This window comes from Bombyx mandarina, chromosome 01, assembly GCF_030267445.1.
Source record: "Bombyx mandarina strain Sakado chromosome 01, ASM3026744v2".
In the NCBI taxonomy this organism is placed as follows: Eukaryota; Metazoa; Arthropoda; class Insecta; order Lepidoptera; family Bombycidae; genus Bombyx; species Bombyx mandarina.
In genome coordinates this window covers 10,238,599-10,255,742 of record NC_143208.1, presented here as the reverse complement: position 1 = coordinate 10,255,742, position 17,144 = coordinate 10,238,599, and the positions used below count along the sequence as shown (strand labels likewise).

The 17,144-nt window shown below is 36.6% G+C and overlaps 1 protein-coding gene across 2 annotated transcripts in view; it reads right to left on the bottom strand.

Annotated features, from left to right (window-relative positions):
• The window catches only part of SLO2 (slowpoke 2), an 83,212-nt gene that overhangs the window by 63,809 nt on the left and 2,259 nt on the right, over positions 1-17,144 (bottom strand). The gene's annotated exons all lie outside the window — the stretch shown is intronic.

The following is a 17,144-nucleotide window of genomic DNA, read 5'->3' as shown; positions in this document are numbered from 1 at the left end:
AGCGTAGTCGTCGTGCGTTTCACACCGCCTGTAAGAAGACTAAATGTGATTTCAGTCGGTGTCGGGCACGAGATACTGCCCTCCGCGATCCGTTCTCCCTCCGCCCCGCTATGGCTCCCCTCGCTCTCATCCTGCACTGCGTACTCATAGTATATCAGTCCGCCCCTCTGATATACTCCAGGATGAACTTTCACACACTGTCTCAGCACTCAGCCCAGATTTTTTTTAATTTAGCTCAGTTTATTTGCTTATATGTTTTTTTATAAACGCAAGCAAGTGCTAGGGTATATCGCTTTGAAATATTTGAGAAAAATAATTATCTTGCAGTAAAACAAAAACATGAAGTAAAATTCAACAGTAAATTTACAAAAGAGGTTTATCAAAAATCTAAACTATATTACTTTATGCTGTAGCTATGATTTAACCCGCTTCTGAGAATAGTTTTAGTTGTTCAAAGAACATGCAAAATCTGAATTCTACGAAAAAAATTATCTCTAAGAAAGTTGGACAAGATTTTATTTGTCATCGTTTTCCAATTTTGTAACAATTTTATTGAAACTATCGTCTGAAATTCAACAAAGCAAGCTATTGGTTGGCCCTATAACGTTCTAGTAAAATAATTGGTACTCAAGCATAATCCGCGTGCTGATAGATTTTTACTGTCTCATAAAAAGGCCTGTAAATACAGCCCGATCAACGTAATTGAAAAATCTGTTAAAGATTAAGAAAATTGAGTGCTTACTGGTTTTATGCTGCAAGGAAAACACATTTAAATAATAATTTGTGAAGTCACAGTTCATGCTTGACATTATCATTGTCTAAATGCAATAAAACTGTATACATCTTACTTACTACAATGGACCAGTAGTTCGGAAAGAGTATTTTTCTTTGACACTAGCTATTAGACCAATGCTTGTCATTTTTGGATCCTGAAGGCAGCAAGATCCTTTTGGACACCAGCCAACAAACGTTTTCCTTTCGGTTGTAACAAAAAAGCTCTCTCCACCCTACGATCACCTTATGTATACCTCTACCTATAATAAACCCTAACCAATCTCGAATCTTCCTTCATAATTGTCGCTCCTCCACTAACAGGTAACGAATCAGTAGTATGGCAAATAAAAAACTAACATTCTATAACAGTTCTCTAACCTTTAATATAATTTTTAAGGCGAGTTTGGCGAACCATTCGGTTTTAAAGGTACTTTAGAACAAGTTACATGTTATCACGGCACCTTTATTAAGAGTACCGTTTGGTATGGCATAAATCTAGTATTCGTCTTGGTCTCAAACTGAACCAATTTAACAAAATAATTAAAAAAATCATTAATACGTATGAACACCGCAAAACGTTCCCATATGCAAAAAAGGAATATTTTCTTGTACAAGCTTAAATACCCCACGTGGCTATGATAAATAGCTAACAAACTGCACAATGTACTCCTACTTCAACAATCGGCATCCAAGAAAATAAAATTAAATTCAATAAATTAATGAATTTATTTAAATACTGATAACAGTTACTGAACGATCGGTTCAGTCGTTTGTTGTCGATTAGAGAATTAAATTTGTAACACTTGTTTTTAAAAATAATATAATCATTCATTTTTTCTTATTCCTGTTCTCCTGTTAAGTCTAAAAACAACCACAATGTTAAGTCTTGATCTGTGTCTTCTAGCCATTGTAGGTCATGTGTCCTGTCAAAGGGGTTGCATACCACGACAGTTACTTTCTGCCACGAAGCTGTCATGTGTTCCAATTTAAAAGTAAGTTAGCCATTATTTAAATTGCGGAGGCTTTTACGTTGTGATTTCTGACCGGGCTCAGTGGTGTAGATTGGGAGAGGCCTATGTCCAGCAGTGGACGACTGTGGGCTGTTGATGATGATGATGATGATGAGTAACATGAGACTGGACCTGAACTTTTCTTTCGAACTATGTGTTATTCCAATAATATTAAAGCCCAAAACAAATAGTAGGTCAACAGAGTTAATGAATCGTGTCTCTCTGACAGTAAGTTTGTCGTGTTACGTGATAATATCAAGATTTTCTTGCCTCATTTTCACAATACTTCAACTTTCAATGTAAAAGGGTAAGGGAGCACCTAAATAGCAAAGACGAAAATGTCGATTACGACAGTTTCGCAGCCGTTGTTTCGTATTACTCAATTGAGTACTGCGAAACATTGTTCGACTGTTTAAATAAATTATCCATATAAAACGAATTCTTCAGAGCCTTCAAATACGACAAGAATTGTGTTTTAAACTGGAATCAATGTTCATATCGTTTTCATCAAACCAGCTGACGTGTGGTTATGTTCATTATTTATGGAAACCATTTTCGGCTTCATATTATTTCCACATATTTGGTGTGGATTATAAACGTGGAAAGTAACTGTTTGGTAAAGGCCCAAATGCACACATGTCTCACGTTATCTTTCCGGACCTTTTTCGTGTGGGTAGACGTACTCATGATCGTGTGTTGTTAGATGAATACCGGAACTCAAAGAGCCTACAACATGAATACCGCTGACCGACTTGAATCATTACGACTTAGTAGGAATGGAAGAAATACTTTCCCGGCCCTTCGGATCGGGCTGGGAACACGGCGAGAAAAAGCAAGACAGTGATACTCGCTACCTAGTTGTTTGGGTCAACAACACATTTTTTTATTGCCTATAGGGGTGGATGAGCTCACAACCCACCTGGTGTTCAGTGCTTACTGAGCCCATAGACATCTACGACGTAAATGCGCCACCCACCTTGAGATATAAGTTCTAAAATCTCAGTATAGTTACAACGGCTGCCCCATCCTTCAAACCGAAACGCATTACTACTTCACGGCAGAAATAAGCAGGGCGGTGGTACCTGCCCGCGCGGACTCACAAGAGGTCCTACCACCAGTAATTACGCAAATTATAATTTTGCGGGCTTGATTTTTATTACATGATGTTATTCCTTCACCGTGGAAGTTAATCGTGAATATTTGTTGAGTACGTATATGTTATTAGAAGAATTGCTACACGCCTGCGGGAATCGAACACCGTTGCATCGCTAGATACGAATGCACCGGACGTCTTATCTTTTAAGCCACGACGACTTCGAACCTACTACCACTAATATCAAGATACGAAAATATCGGGAGTTTTATTTTGGATGATTAGTATTTTACAATCATGTAGTCACAAATAGAGCTCATTAGTTTTAACTTTGTGTACAATACGAGTAAATCTAATAAAATACCATAGAAAGCTGCATCAACCACAAACAATCTAACAACAAAAACTAAGTTATAATGAATCTGAACGCAACCACTACTTGTTACCATTGATAATAATAATTTATTGTAAAAGATTGTTGATAGAAATAAAAAAGCATATTATTAGAGGTAGACTTAAGATGGAAAAATGGATGGATTACGTGAAAGACGATATGTGTAAGAAGAGAGTGAGCGAAGAAATGGTAATCGAAGGAGAAAACATGTTGCGCCGACCCCATGTGACTGGGAGAAGGGCAGGAGAATAATGATATTGCATATTAAAAAATTTAAATATTACTTTATAAACATGCTGTCATAATGGAAGCACATTTACAACGCAATGTTCTCACGCTTTGAAAACAAGTTTATCTGGAAACGCTTTATAAATTACATGAAAACAAGCACAAAGAGATTGTATACGGGAATATCAGGAACACAAAGCGTATTGTATACAGGAACTAAGCTCAGTTGCAGAATTTTAAAAGTTAAACATTAAAGCGTCGAGTTTTTGTACCGTTTCAAACAAAAAATTACATGTAAATGAACGTCATTTTGGAGAGTTAAATTTTTAACAGTTCCAAAACTTTTCATGAATACTGAAAACTGCGACGGCTTAAAATTGTCGGCAGCATTATATTAAAATACAAAATAAAAGGGTGTCCTCGCTCACCTGAGGGGGGGGAGGAGATTATCTACTTCTTACCCACACACTTTGTCTAAAGCAGGAAATTGTTTTCTGTTAGACATAGCAATTGATTTTAAACTTGGAAGGATAGAAGAAAATAAAGGTTTTTTCTTAGTATGTAACGTACAAACGGTTTGTTATTTTTTGAAGGTAACATATTGTAAATGAGTACGTAATTTTTTTTATAAACTGATTATTTTTAAGTATGAAATACGTCGTTAAAGAAACTGGTTCGTAATTTACATGATAACAATTTACTTTCCAAATAGTGACCGTAAGTTTATTTTTGATAGCTGGAACTCACTTTTTCCTGGTTTATGGAGGTTTTCCTAGTTTCGTACTAAAAAGCAATCACTTAAAGTATACCTAAGACTTAAATTGTGAGTAATTGTTTTAGTTTCTTAACTAGTTTGCAAGTGTTTAGGATTGCTGTCTTTTGCAATAAGTGATAGGTGTGCGCGGTGGTAGGTTCAATGTCTTAATTGATCGATGAAGTTGTTTTGGAATCACTCCTGTTGTTGATAATACTAACTACTATTGTTAATAAACTATTGCTACTTTTTGAAGATGCCAAAGACGCACTATTTCTTTTTTTAATTCTGTACATTTTGATAGCCTTTCAGCTATTCGGATTGTCTTGTTGGGTACGGTTATATCAATTAAAAATCCAGGATTGTTACTCTTATTTACTAAAGTAATTACCTGGTCGATTACAGTGAATTGTTAGGTCTGTCAAAGGACACTTTTGTTGTTTTTAAGAAGTTTTCTAGAACAGGTTGGGGGTAGTATTTGTATTATACTTATAGTTTGAGAGTTTCTAATAGATTATACTTGTGGGCAAGGGTTTATACCTGGTCGATTACAGTGAATTGTTAGGTCTGTCAAAGTAGCTCTGTCAAAGGACACTTTTGTTGTTTTCTAGCAGTTTTCTAGAACAGGTTGGGGGTAGTATTTGTATTATACTCGTAGTTTAAGAGCTTCTACTAGATTATACTTGTGGGCAAGGGTTTATTATATTATTTTGGGAACTTGGTAATGTCTCTGTTTGTAATAAGTTTGAGCTTTACGCGTTCAGGTTACACAAGTAGTAATGTGTTTCGGTGTAAAGGGAGGGGCAGCCGTTGTACTGTAAAAATTGAGAACTAGTGCTAGTCTCAAGGTGGGTGGTGGTATTTACGTTGTTGGTGTCTATGGACTCGTATGACCACTTAAAACCAGGTGGGTCGACTAATTATGTTGAGCTATTAAAAAAATGCACAAGTCATGGTAACCATGCTGGTACCAACATTTCGTTAGCGCGCCGCCAAGGAGAAATATCAATATTCTGATAAAAGAGCAACCGGTTGGCGGTGTATCGCGTCCCAACCCGGCAGGCTGGTTCTGGTCCAGCGGGGTATTCCGGGACACAAGCGGCACAGTCTGGGCGGCCCGACGGGCTGCGGCCAACGTTTCAGAATATTCGATTCGCCTCGAAGGCTCCGTCGGCCGAGCGTCCTTGGGGTGAGCTGCGCCGTTTGGTTGTAGTGTTGACCGCGATAACCCCCTTACCTCATCCGGGTTCTGACCTCGGAGGGGATCGGATGCTTGGGCGAACAGTGCAAGGGAGTCGTTTAGTGGGTAGGGTCCTGAAAACATCCTTGGGCCCACAGTTTCGCAGTCGTGGACCAGTTCCACATGCCCACGCGCCCCCTAAGTGTTTCGATGTCTTTTAGGTTTAAAGAAGCAATTCTATTAACAGTTTGGACTATCGTGTAAGTCAGTACCATCGATCAATTCTTTCCCACCATTTGTACATAGAAGAGTTAGTCTTTGTATCTCGGGTGATGTTTCAGACACTTGGTCAGTGATGTATAAATAAATATTCGCTGAAATTTTATAAAATCGCTTATCCTTCAGTTGATTATTCCAACAGAGTAAGTGAAAATGGGTATGGAACATTTAATTAGGCTTTAATTAGATGGCGTGTCCGTATTTTAGTGTTTAATATTATATTTAGTCGATGCCAGAATTAGTGCACTGGTTTTTGTTTTGTTTCTTTATGCTGAAAATGGTGTCATTGAATGGATCCCTAAGTGTTTATTTGTTTCTTGTTCATGTAATGGCTCTAATTCAACATTTATTTATTCCAAACTCCAATTTAATGTCATTCGTGAATTATACTGTTAAATTTACTATATCGTTTGGTTGACTCTCGGTTTCTCCGTAAAAAAATTATTATTATTATTATTTAGTTTTTTATTTCGCACACGATCATCAATTAGGGTCACAAATTAGGATTCCCTGTGTTATGGAAACCAGAGACTGATATATGTACATACTTATATACGTTTAAATATATGGATAACAAACACCCGGAAAAAGAGCAAACCAATCTGTTCATCATAATTGCTTGCGCAATATGAGAATCGAAGTCACGACCTTCGGCGCAACAGTCAGGGGCGCTAACCGCTGCACCACCAAGTCAATTATAAAACTTTATTTATATTAACTATTTATTGAGTTTCAAATTCACAGATCAAAGAAACCTGAAGAGTGATGAATTGTTGCTTTTTTGAAAAAAAACGACCTTATTTGATTGTGTATATTCCATAAATTCTCCATTCAACTCGTTGGCCTTCAGCATAAAAAGCCTGGTGTACTCGTTTCAAGCTTTGCTATTATTTCGGTACTGAAATCTCGCAGGCAGGTACCAATTTTTTTTATGAAATACATACGTACTTAACACGTATTTACGATTGACTTTTACGGTGACGGAATAGCAGCAAGTAATAAAAATTTATTTATTTTATTTATTTATTCACATTGTGAAGTTTATGGTTTCGTATAACCAGAAAGCCGTAGGTATATATGCGTATTTACTAAAAAAGATAATCTTGCTTGGAAATCATGTTTCAAGTTGGTACAAACTACTTTGACGTATTAATTAACTTTATCTTTGTACCTTTGATCATGTTTTACAACATTTCCTTTAATCTATTCCGGGCTTACAATTGTATTATATTGTAAGCTTTGTGCGAGGTTGCTTTCCGTTTGAAAGCTGGAATAAAAAGTATCGCTGGTATTTCACAAATGAGAATGTCATTTGAATCATTTTTAAGGTTGTGAGAAAAAATACTCACTTGCAGCCTTTCCTTATTTTACTTTTCAACCTTTCCTTTGAAAAGTGTCACTGTGGAAATATTTTTAAGTCCGCAACAATGTATGATTACTAAATTTCAAAACTGTTTTGATTTTTGCCCGCTACGATTCTAGTAAAAATAAATATAAAATATATGAAAAATACAAGTCACACTTTAATTATATAAAGGGGTAAAAGAGTTCACTGCCCACATAGTGAACGCACTTAAATTATCTTTGAATTTAACTGGTTGTGTGTCAGCAATAAGGTCTTTTTACGAGGATTTATACTGATCTTTACAGTATTAAAGCTGCGGACAGAACCGGCTCCGACGGCATCCATAACCGCGTTTTAAAAATTGTACCCGCCGGACTAATAGTCAGTTGTTCTCCATTTTAAACGCCACTATGACGAACTGCATCTTACCCGCCGTGTGGAAGCGAATATTATTGGCATACACAAACCTGGTAAACCTAAAAGCGAACCTGCGAACTACCGTCCCTTCAGCCTCCTCCCTGTGCTAGGCAAATTATACAAACAGCTACAACGCAAACGCCTAGGGAACTTCATCACCTTGAAAGGCATCCTGATCGACGAACAGTTTGAATTCCGCGCCAAACATTCGTGCATCCTACAAGGGTATCGGCTCACAGAGCACATCTTAGTAGGGCTAAATAGGCGTAGACCGGTCTCCACAGCAGCTCTCTTCATCGATATCAGGAAGGCGCTCGACAAAGCTTGGCGCAACGGCTTAATTTAAAAACTGTACAAAATGGGAGTGCCAAACAAACCATGCAAACATAGTGCTCATCATACGAGACTTCTTTTCAAAGCGTATGTTTCGGTATCGAGTCGAGGGAACTCGCTCTCTTCCGCCACAAATCTCAACCAAAGTCCCACAAGATGTACGAGGGCTGCACTAAAAGTATCGGGAATGGAATATTTCCACTGTTCCTGTCATATTAAAATACTTTTAATTGAAAACTCCTTGGTTTTAAAAATCGAATACCATTTATTTATTTAAAAAAAGATTCTCGGTCTTGTCACGAGGTTTTGTCAAACTTCTTTAGTCGTTGAGAAAATGGAATTGACTCGAGAAAATTCAAGAGCGATGATTTATTATGACTTTCGAAGTGGTTTAACACAAAAACAGTGTGTTGACCGGATGATTTCTGTATTTGGTGATGAAGCCCCATCCAAAACCACAATTTATCGCTGGTTTGCTGAGTTTCAACGTGGACGTGTCAAGCTCAGTGATGATCCCCGTCAAGGTCGTCCACAAACTGCAGTCACCCAAGAAAACGTTGATGCTGTGCGTAATCTGATTGAGGAAGATCGACATGTGACATACCGCGAAATTCAGGGAACTTTAGACATTGGCATGAGTCAAATACAAATAATCTTGCATGAACAATTAGGTGTAAAAAAGTTGTTTTCCCGATGGATACCCCATTCGCTCTGTGAAGAGCAAAAACGTTCACGGAGTGTTGCAAAAAAAATGGTGGCCACGTTTGTCTCCAAAACCGGCCATGTTACGACTATTCCTCTTGAGGGACAAAGAACGGTTAATGCAGAATGGTATGCTAGCATTTCTTTGCCACAGGTCGTTTCTGAACTCCGTAAAGAGAACTGCAACCGCCGCATCATCCTCCATCACGACAATGCGAGTTCTCACACCGCGCACAGAACAAAAGAGTTTTTAGAGCAAGAAAACATAGAATTATTAGACTATCCGCCGTACAGCCCCGACCTAAGCCCTAATGATTTCTATACTTTCCCTAAAATAAAGAATAAATTGCGTGGACAGATATTTTCATCACCTGAAAAAGCTCTGGACGCCTACAAAACGGCCATTTTGGAGACCCCAACTTCCGAATGGAATGGTTGCTTCAATGATTGGTTCCATCGTATGGAAAAATGTGTCAAATTTCGCGGAGAATACTTCGAAAAGCAATAAATACATTTTTAAATAGTAATTTTGTGTCACCTCGTTAATTCCCGAAATTTTCAGTGCCGCCTATGTATATCGGTCACCTGCGACCCAGTTAGCGTTTTCCGCTGATGATACGGGTATCCACTACTGGAGTAGGAGATGTGGTTCATACACAGTATAATACAAATCGCGGCCAGCAATTTAGGTCATTATTACCGGAATTGACGCATCGATATTAACCCAAATAAAAGTTTAGCCATACCTTTCAATAGGGATCGCCCTCCCTACACCACTGCTAGTCTCCCGTCTCGAATTAGGCCACTCACCAGGCTCCATTCCCGCTATCAAAATTTTTAGCCAGCCCATACCAAGGGCCTCGAAGGCCAAATACTTAGGCGTTACCCTCGACACAAGGATGACATTTAGTCCACACATTACAGCACTACGCGAGCAAGCCGCGTTCCTACTCGATTGACTCTACCCCATGATTTTCAAACCAAGTAAATAATTGTCCCTTTGGAATAAGTTGACACTACAAAACTTTCACACTTTCTGTTATTGACCTATGCAAGTGCAGTATTCGCTCACGCGGTCCGCATGCACATAAACTCTTTTTATATCATTCCAGTTTTTGCAGGATAGCCATCGGAGCACCCTGGTACATGAGGAATGTCGATCTTTAGGTTGAACCTCAATTTAGATCTGATACGTAAGTATATTAAGGAAGCATCAGAACGCTACTTAGATAAAGCGGCGCGACACGATAACCCCCGCGGAAAATTACATATCTGACCCAGGCAACGGGGCAAGGCAAAGCGGCTGTCACTTAAAACAAGTCTTGTCGGATCCACCGGATTCGCTCTCGGTGCTTTTAGGTTCGTCGATTACGATGCTAGAGCTACCAAAGAATAGGTAGCGAAAAAACTATCATTTGCAGATATGTTTTATACTTATTCGTAGACAAAATTCAGTTGTGAAATTAATTCGGAAAATTCTCAAAAGATTCAGAAACATTCTGCAACATTTACTGTCTCTTCTAATCTATGCATATATTGATATTAATTATGAAATACTCCGCGAAATGAAAGTGATGTAATGTATTATTAAAACGAATATTAGTTTGAAGTATTTGAAAGAAACCTTTTCATTCGTGAATTGTTCTACCATTAATATTTGTAGGGTAAAGTGGTTAAAACTTCAGTGTATGATTCCTACATAACACCATCATCAAACGATAGAGAGCACGCGTATTGCGTATCACAACAGATGGATTTATTTCCTATATATAGCGATGCTAGTTTTCACTAATATTACATAAAAAATAGAAGCTCTTTATGCAAATATATCTTAAAAAGTTTCATGTTTTGTTCTAAAGCCAGATACCGAAGCTAATAAAAACTTATACTTGCCATACTGAAAATTTGTAATGAAAAAATATTCCATTGAATTTATTTCTGGAAGTTGTGCATAATTTATGCAGAATTTTTGAGCACGGAAACTGAAAAACCTGCTTCTGCTTTAATGTTTTCCCGTGTTTTTATCAACAGTGGAATTCAATTTTATATTCGCACTTAGATATAATTCTTATTTGCTCTTCAAGCTCCAACTAAATCTTTGGACCATCATGGTTATTTCCGTAGTTGAATTATTTATATCAGTTTCATTTCAGTTTATAGATTAAATAAATTAAAGCTAAGCATACGTCTAGCTATGGATATATCGTTGGATGCGGAAGGCGGAGGACCGCATTATGTGGAAAGCATTGGGGAAGGCCTATGTCCAGCAGTGGGCAGATAAAGGCTGATGATGATGATGATGATGATGATGATGATGATGATGATGATGATGATGATACGTCTAGCTATATAAGCATCATTGAATATTTATAGTCAATTTGAAAGTTTCAAACGTTTGAAAGGAAAATGTTGAAAAATTTAAAAACGACTTTTCTTTGTTGTACATTAAACATAACATTGTATTTTGTTTTGTATGAGATAGTTAATGAGAAAAAGCAAGTTCAGCTTCAGGATATATTTGATAAGAAGAACCCAGTACTAATATCGCTGTCATATTCGATTAAACCTTCATGAATATCGTTAAATCACAGGCACTAATATTAGTTTTAGATTCTTTATAAATACTCGTAATTACTGTGTGACCTCTACCGCGTACTTCGAAGGTTTGGCGTAAATAGAAAAATTTTCAATTATAATTCATTATTATCTTAAGGAACACAGAAAACAATGATAGTGGTAGTTTTTGTCATTTCCTCTGTTGTAGCTGATACAGCTTAATAACTAAAACCATGAACTTCCAGAATACTTGGAAACAAACTCGTTACAGGAACTCTCAAACTACAATAACCGTCATAGAAGTCTTGTAGTAATAATATTGTTCGAACAATATTTAGCTATCATACTTGAGAAAATGTTTTTTTGTACTGTAGCTACGATACGGTTAATGTTGCTGAAATCAAAATATACTTTTACATAAGTACCATTTGAACCGGTACACTTTTGCCCCTTTCATAAAACGATATTTTTATTTGCTGGCTTACGAAATTAATGATTTTTTTTATTGCTTAGATGGATGGACGAGCTCAAAGCCCACCTGGTGTTAAGTGGTTACTGGAGCCCATGGACATCTACAACGTAAATGCGCCGCCCACCTTGAGATATAAGTTCTAAAATCTCAGTATAGTTACAACGGCTGCCCCACCCTTCAAACCGAAACGCATTACTACTTCACGGCAGAAATAAGCAGGGCGGTGGTACCTGCCCGCGCGGACTCACAAGATGTCCTACCACCAGTAATTACGCAAATTATAATTTTGCGGGTTTCACTTTTATTACACGATGTTATTCCTTCACCGTGGAAGTCAATCGTGAACATTTGTTGAGTACGTAATTCATTACAAAAATTGGTAACCGCCTGGGATTCGAACACAGGTGCGTCGCTCAACACGAATGCACCGGACGTCTTATCCCTTAGGCCACGACGACTTCAGAGTGATTGTTTTTATATAAACAGTTATAAACAGTTTTTATATAAATTAGTGATTGTTTTTATATACATAATTATAATTTTTTCTGTTAAAATCTTTTTGTGATATCATTAGCTAATCAACTAATAGCTAAGTTATTACTTTGCCTTACAACTTGGTTATCCTTTCAGTTGCAAGTTGTTACCTTTAACTTTGTTAACAAGTTCTGTAAATAACTTGTTCACTGAAACATTATTCTAACGAGCAACAGTATTCTAACTATCGATGCATCAACTAGAAAATTTATCCGATAAAATAAATTAACACAGCACAACTGTTGCAGAAGATCCATTCAACTATTAAGTTTAATATTTAATAAGTTACCTTAATATTCTCGAGCATCGTTATAACTTGAAGATATTTTTCCCTAAGAGCTCGTTACTAAAAACACGCTTCGTGAACACGAGACGTGCGCTTCTTCTATTTAAGCTAGACTACACTGAAAATTATATGCTTAAAAGTTGTTCATAGGGTTATCACATCGGTACCAAAATTCTTCAATGATTCTTCTTTTTCTTTATTCTTAGATTCTTTTTTAATATTGCACTAAACGTGTTTTAGTTACACATTTTAACTCAGGTAACTTTTTGTTTAACTATAGATCAAGAACAGAACGGCATTTAATTAAACCTCTATCTATTTAACTAACGTAGAGATTTTTTTGTGATTAGTCTAGTTTAGTGAATTATATACGATATGGTAGGTTTTTCTGAAATCATTATAAAAAGTCTGAAAATTCATTATTTTTAAACGATAAAAAATGTCCGTGTGCTCTGGCCTTATTTAAAACACACATATCGTACTTTTGTTTGATCAAGTGCATTCAATCATGCTTATGATAGTACGATCTGCTAGCTTTTCAAGCTCGACTGATTTGTTTGCTTTACGACTGTGTGTTAATTTATAATGAAAATTATTATATTTAAAAACTAAATTAGTAAATGAAGATCTTAATGGTAGATAGACGTTATCGTTACATACATTAATCCACTGCAAAGAACAAAAAAATCTGGAATTTGGTCATAAGTGGTGCAGTACTGACAGCGAAACCAGCACAAAAGTACAAATGTCGCAATCAAAAATAATAAAACACCCGCGTATGAAGAGAATGGAACATTTAACATTAACAAAAATAAGATTGATGAACACATTGATCTTCGGTATAACGAATAATGTTGCATTATTAGAGAGACAAAAAGAATCAAAATCGACAACGTTGAGATCTGGTCTTGACGAATTTTAAAACTTTAGTCCTCAATGGGCTACTTTCTAATAACAACACTCTTAACCAATGCTTTTAATGAATTTGGGGTAGTTTTGGACTCGTTGCTCGTAGAGTTTCCGATAGTCAAGAAAAGCTTGTTGTGGTCTGTAAGTTCGACGGGAAACGATCATGCGTGTTTTGTGGATAAAATAAAACTAGAGGTCCCGCAGTAGTCGAAATTCGAAATTCGACTATAATTAATTGAAATTGTAAGTTTGTACACTATTATGGTTGTATTTTATACTTCTATAATCACAAATTTCGCCAAGGCTACACTATTAAAAAATATTAATAAAGACAAACAATATTTAATCTTTCTCAGTTTGACCACAGACGTCAAGAACAAAAGTTTGACAATAATAGTATGCATGCGTGTGTGCGTCAAATACATGATATGTAGTGTGTGTAATGTTTTATTTATTGATTTAATGTATCTTTTATGCATTATTTTAAAAAAATATTAGCATTGTGCACTTCTTCTCTGTATTCTCTATAAGTGTGGAAAATTTCACACTCCTCCGTCCGCGCAATTTTCGTAAAAAAGGAGAGAAAGTTTTTGCTTCACGTATTAATATATAGATCTCTCCCAGGTCAGCCTATGCCTGGCGCATTAAAAAGGCTCAGAACCTAAATATATGAAAAAGCTAAATGCAAAAATCGATGGGAATATTTTAGTCTAAACACTACCTTCAGCAATGAATATAATAGAAGAAAACAAAGAAGAATAAAATTTAATGATGTTTTTTTTGAGTTTACACTCCCTTTGAAGATCCCTTTTTTGCATGAGTATTATGAGTTGTTGTGTCTCTGTACGGGTTGGAACTTACATTTATTTTATATGTGTATGTGCGTAGTGCAAGTGTCCGTCTGCAATGTGTGATGTATTTAAATCATTGACCTCACTGATCGCTTAGATAACTAGTACATTCTGTGTCATTGGGATCCAATGTAAGAAGTCATTCGGCAAGATTTTGCTTAAATGTAACGAGAACAAGAGATACTGATTGGTTTCATTCCGCCGCTCGCTTAAACAGTAATGAAAATGTAGCAAAGCCTTTTGTAAAATTTGTTTTTCCTCAGGAGCATGAGTGTTATTTTTATCCGAGGAAAGATCCAATGTATTGTTTATGTATAAGGTAAATAATATTGGACCCTCGGTTTTATCATGCGGTACTCCAAAAACCATCTCTATCTCTTCACTAATACGTATTATTAGTACATATACGAATACTACGCTCCGCTATGGTATAATCCAATTTTTTGTAAGTAATCTAGATTTCGTATAATCCATTAAAATCCATGAATGTATTATAGAACCTTTCTTCGGAGTACCTAATTAAAAAATTATTCTATTTGTCGCAAAGAATGCTAATTCATTTATTTGTGCTGCGTTTTTGTTATTTCATAATTTAATGCTTTTGCCATTGCCAATGCAATTTTTTTATGGATATTATGATGCTGATCACACTTGGTGTAATCTTTATGAATCATTTCAAATTTAATTGAGTTGGTTTCCTAATGGACATTGCATTTAGAAAACGGAAACAAAAAACCTTATTTGCAATTATTCTTCGAATGTCAAAGAATTAGCTGAGAAATATATTTGTTTATGCACGCCGAGTACTTCCAAAATCATGAAACTCGGCACGAGAGGAAAGGAAATTGTTCAGTAATATTTGAGTGTATCGTCAACAGTGTCGATAAGATTCTGCAATGGTTGCCTTGAAATTATAGAATGAAAAAAATGGCAACTCGATCAGTTCGACTTGCAATCGTATTGCTTCCACGCATTCCGTTGTCTTTATTTAGTTCCAGCTAGTTTAGTTACGTGGTTCAAGTGTGGTAGTGTGGTGAGCCCCACATCGAAATGTTGCGTCTATTTCTTAGAGGTATCTTGAGGTGGCCAAGAAAATGAATAAATGCGTTTACTTCTTCAAATACTCATTATATTATTTTTAATTATTTTACAAAATATAATTGTGATGCGCGTCCATCTTTTTTCTTAGTGTAATAATTTTAAATTTTGACAATTGGTGCCACTATTGCGTTTACTGATTTGTGATTGGTTCGTGCGATATGACGTCGTCGTTGGCCAATCACTGCCATCAATGTATGACGCGACGTTGATTCGTTAACATGCTCCCGGCCTTCGAAGCACCAGGTTCCAACAATTGGCGGTGATCATTCAGAGACCCGGCAGCTGCTATCAAGTGCTATCGTGCGTAATCATTCTTCATGTAAAGGAAGCGGACAGATTTTGGAGAATGCCCGTCTCACAATCCCATCCGCTTTGCGAATATCAGGCACACGTGACAAGCTGTCTTTGCCTGGATATGTTTTGATAATTCGTCCCAAGCTCCATTTCAATGGCGGTAAGTTGTCATCTTTTATAAGAACCAACATATTTTCCTTGAGCTCACCCTTATGTTGGTACCATTTGCTCCTGGTTTGCATCTCTGACACGTATTCCTTAGCCCAGCGGCTCCAGAAGTGCTGGCCAATCTGTTCAACTCTCAGGTATCTGGTAAGTCGACTAGCCGGAACATCGTGAAGGTCATCAGATACAGGTGCAGTTAGCGGACGGCCAACCAAAAAATGAGCTGGGGTAAGTGGAAGAAAATCCTGTGGATCTGAGGAAATAGGGTTTAAAGGTCGGGAGTTGAGGACAACTTCAACGTGCGATAGTACTGTGCCCATCTCTTCAAATGTAAGGTGTGCGTTGCCAACCAAACGCCGCAAATGATACTTACAGCTTTTGACACCATCCTCCCACAAGCCCCGCAAAATGACTAGCATAACACGGTATCAATCTAAAATTTATATTTTGAGAAATCGCGTATTCCTTAATTTCATCTAAACAACGATTTAAAAACTTTGCGAATTCATTCATTGCGCCTACAAATTTGCGCCTGTTATCGGAGTATCTAGGTATATATTCAATAGGTTTTCCTCGACGTGAAATGAACCTCTTTCAGTCTCTTCAGTGCCAACAAATAAGCATCTGATGAAAAGTCGGTCACAAGCTCGAGATTTACGGCGCGTGAAGCAAAACATAATATAATTACGCGATCCGATCCGAATTTAAGTTACATCTAAATAACTAATTAGATGCACTTTTTGTAAAATTTGTAAAAAAAGCACTTCTTTGTTAATGGCGATAAATAAATAAAGTTATCGTACTTTGTTATGTTAAGATAATTTGTACTTTAGTTAGTAGTAGTGACTAGTAGATAGTTAAGACGGGATTCCTGGACGGGCTAAATTATTTTTTTCTCGTTACAGTTTAAATAAAGTAATGATTTAACTTCGAAATTAATAACAAAAACAATGAGCGTGACTATTACGGATCAAGCATAAAATCAACCTACCTATTATACATTAAATTGTCTAGATGCACGTTTGAGTCCATTTCTCGAACTTAACTTTAACGACAATGTTAAATTGTTTTCCCTGGAAACTTTATCTCTATATATAAAAATTAATTGCTGTTCATTAGTCTCGCTAAAACTCGAGAACGGCTGGACCGATTTGGCTAATTTTGGTCTTGAATTATTTGTGGAAGTCCAGAGAAGGTTTAAAAGATAAATAATATGAAAATGCTTGGAATTAAATAAAAATAACAATTTTGTTTTCTCTTTGATGTGTCCCCCGTCGGACGGATTCCTTTTGTTTGTTTTAAGTTTATTTTATACAAAAGCTTAAGTCTTTTATTTATCAAAGTCTGCCGGGTCAGCTAGTCTAAAATATAGTTTTTTGTCATTTCAAAAAGCTCACCGCCACTGCTAAGTGACAATGCCGGAAATCAGGAAAAGTACCATAAATAATATATCATGACTATGAGGAA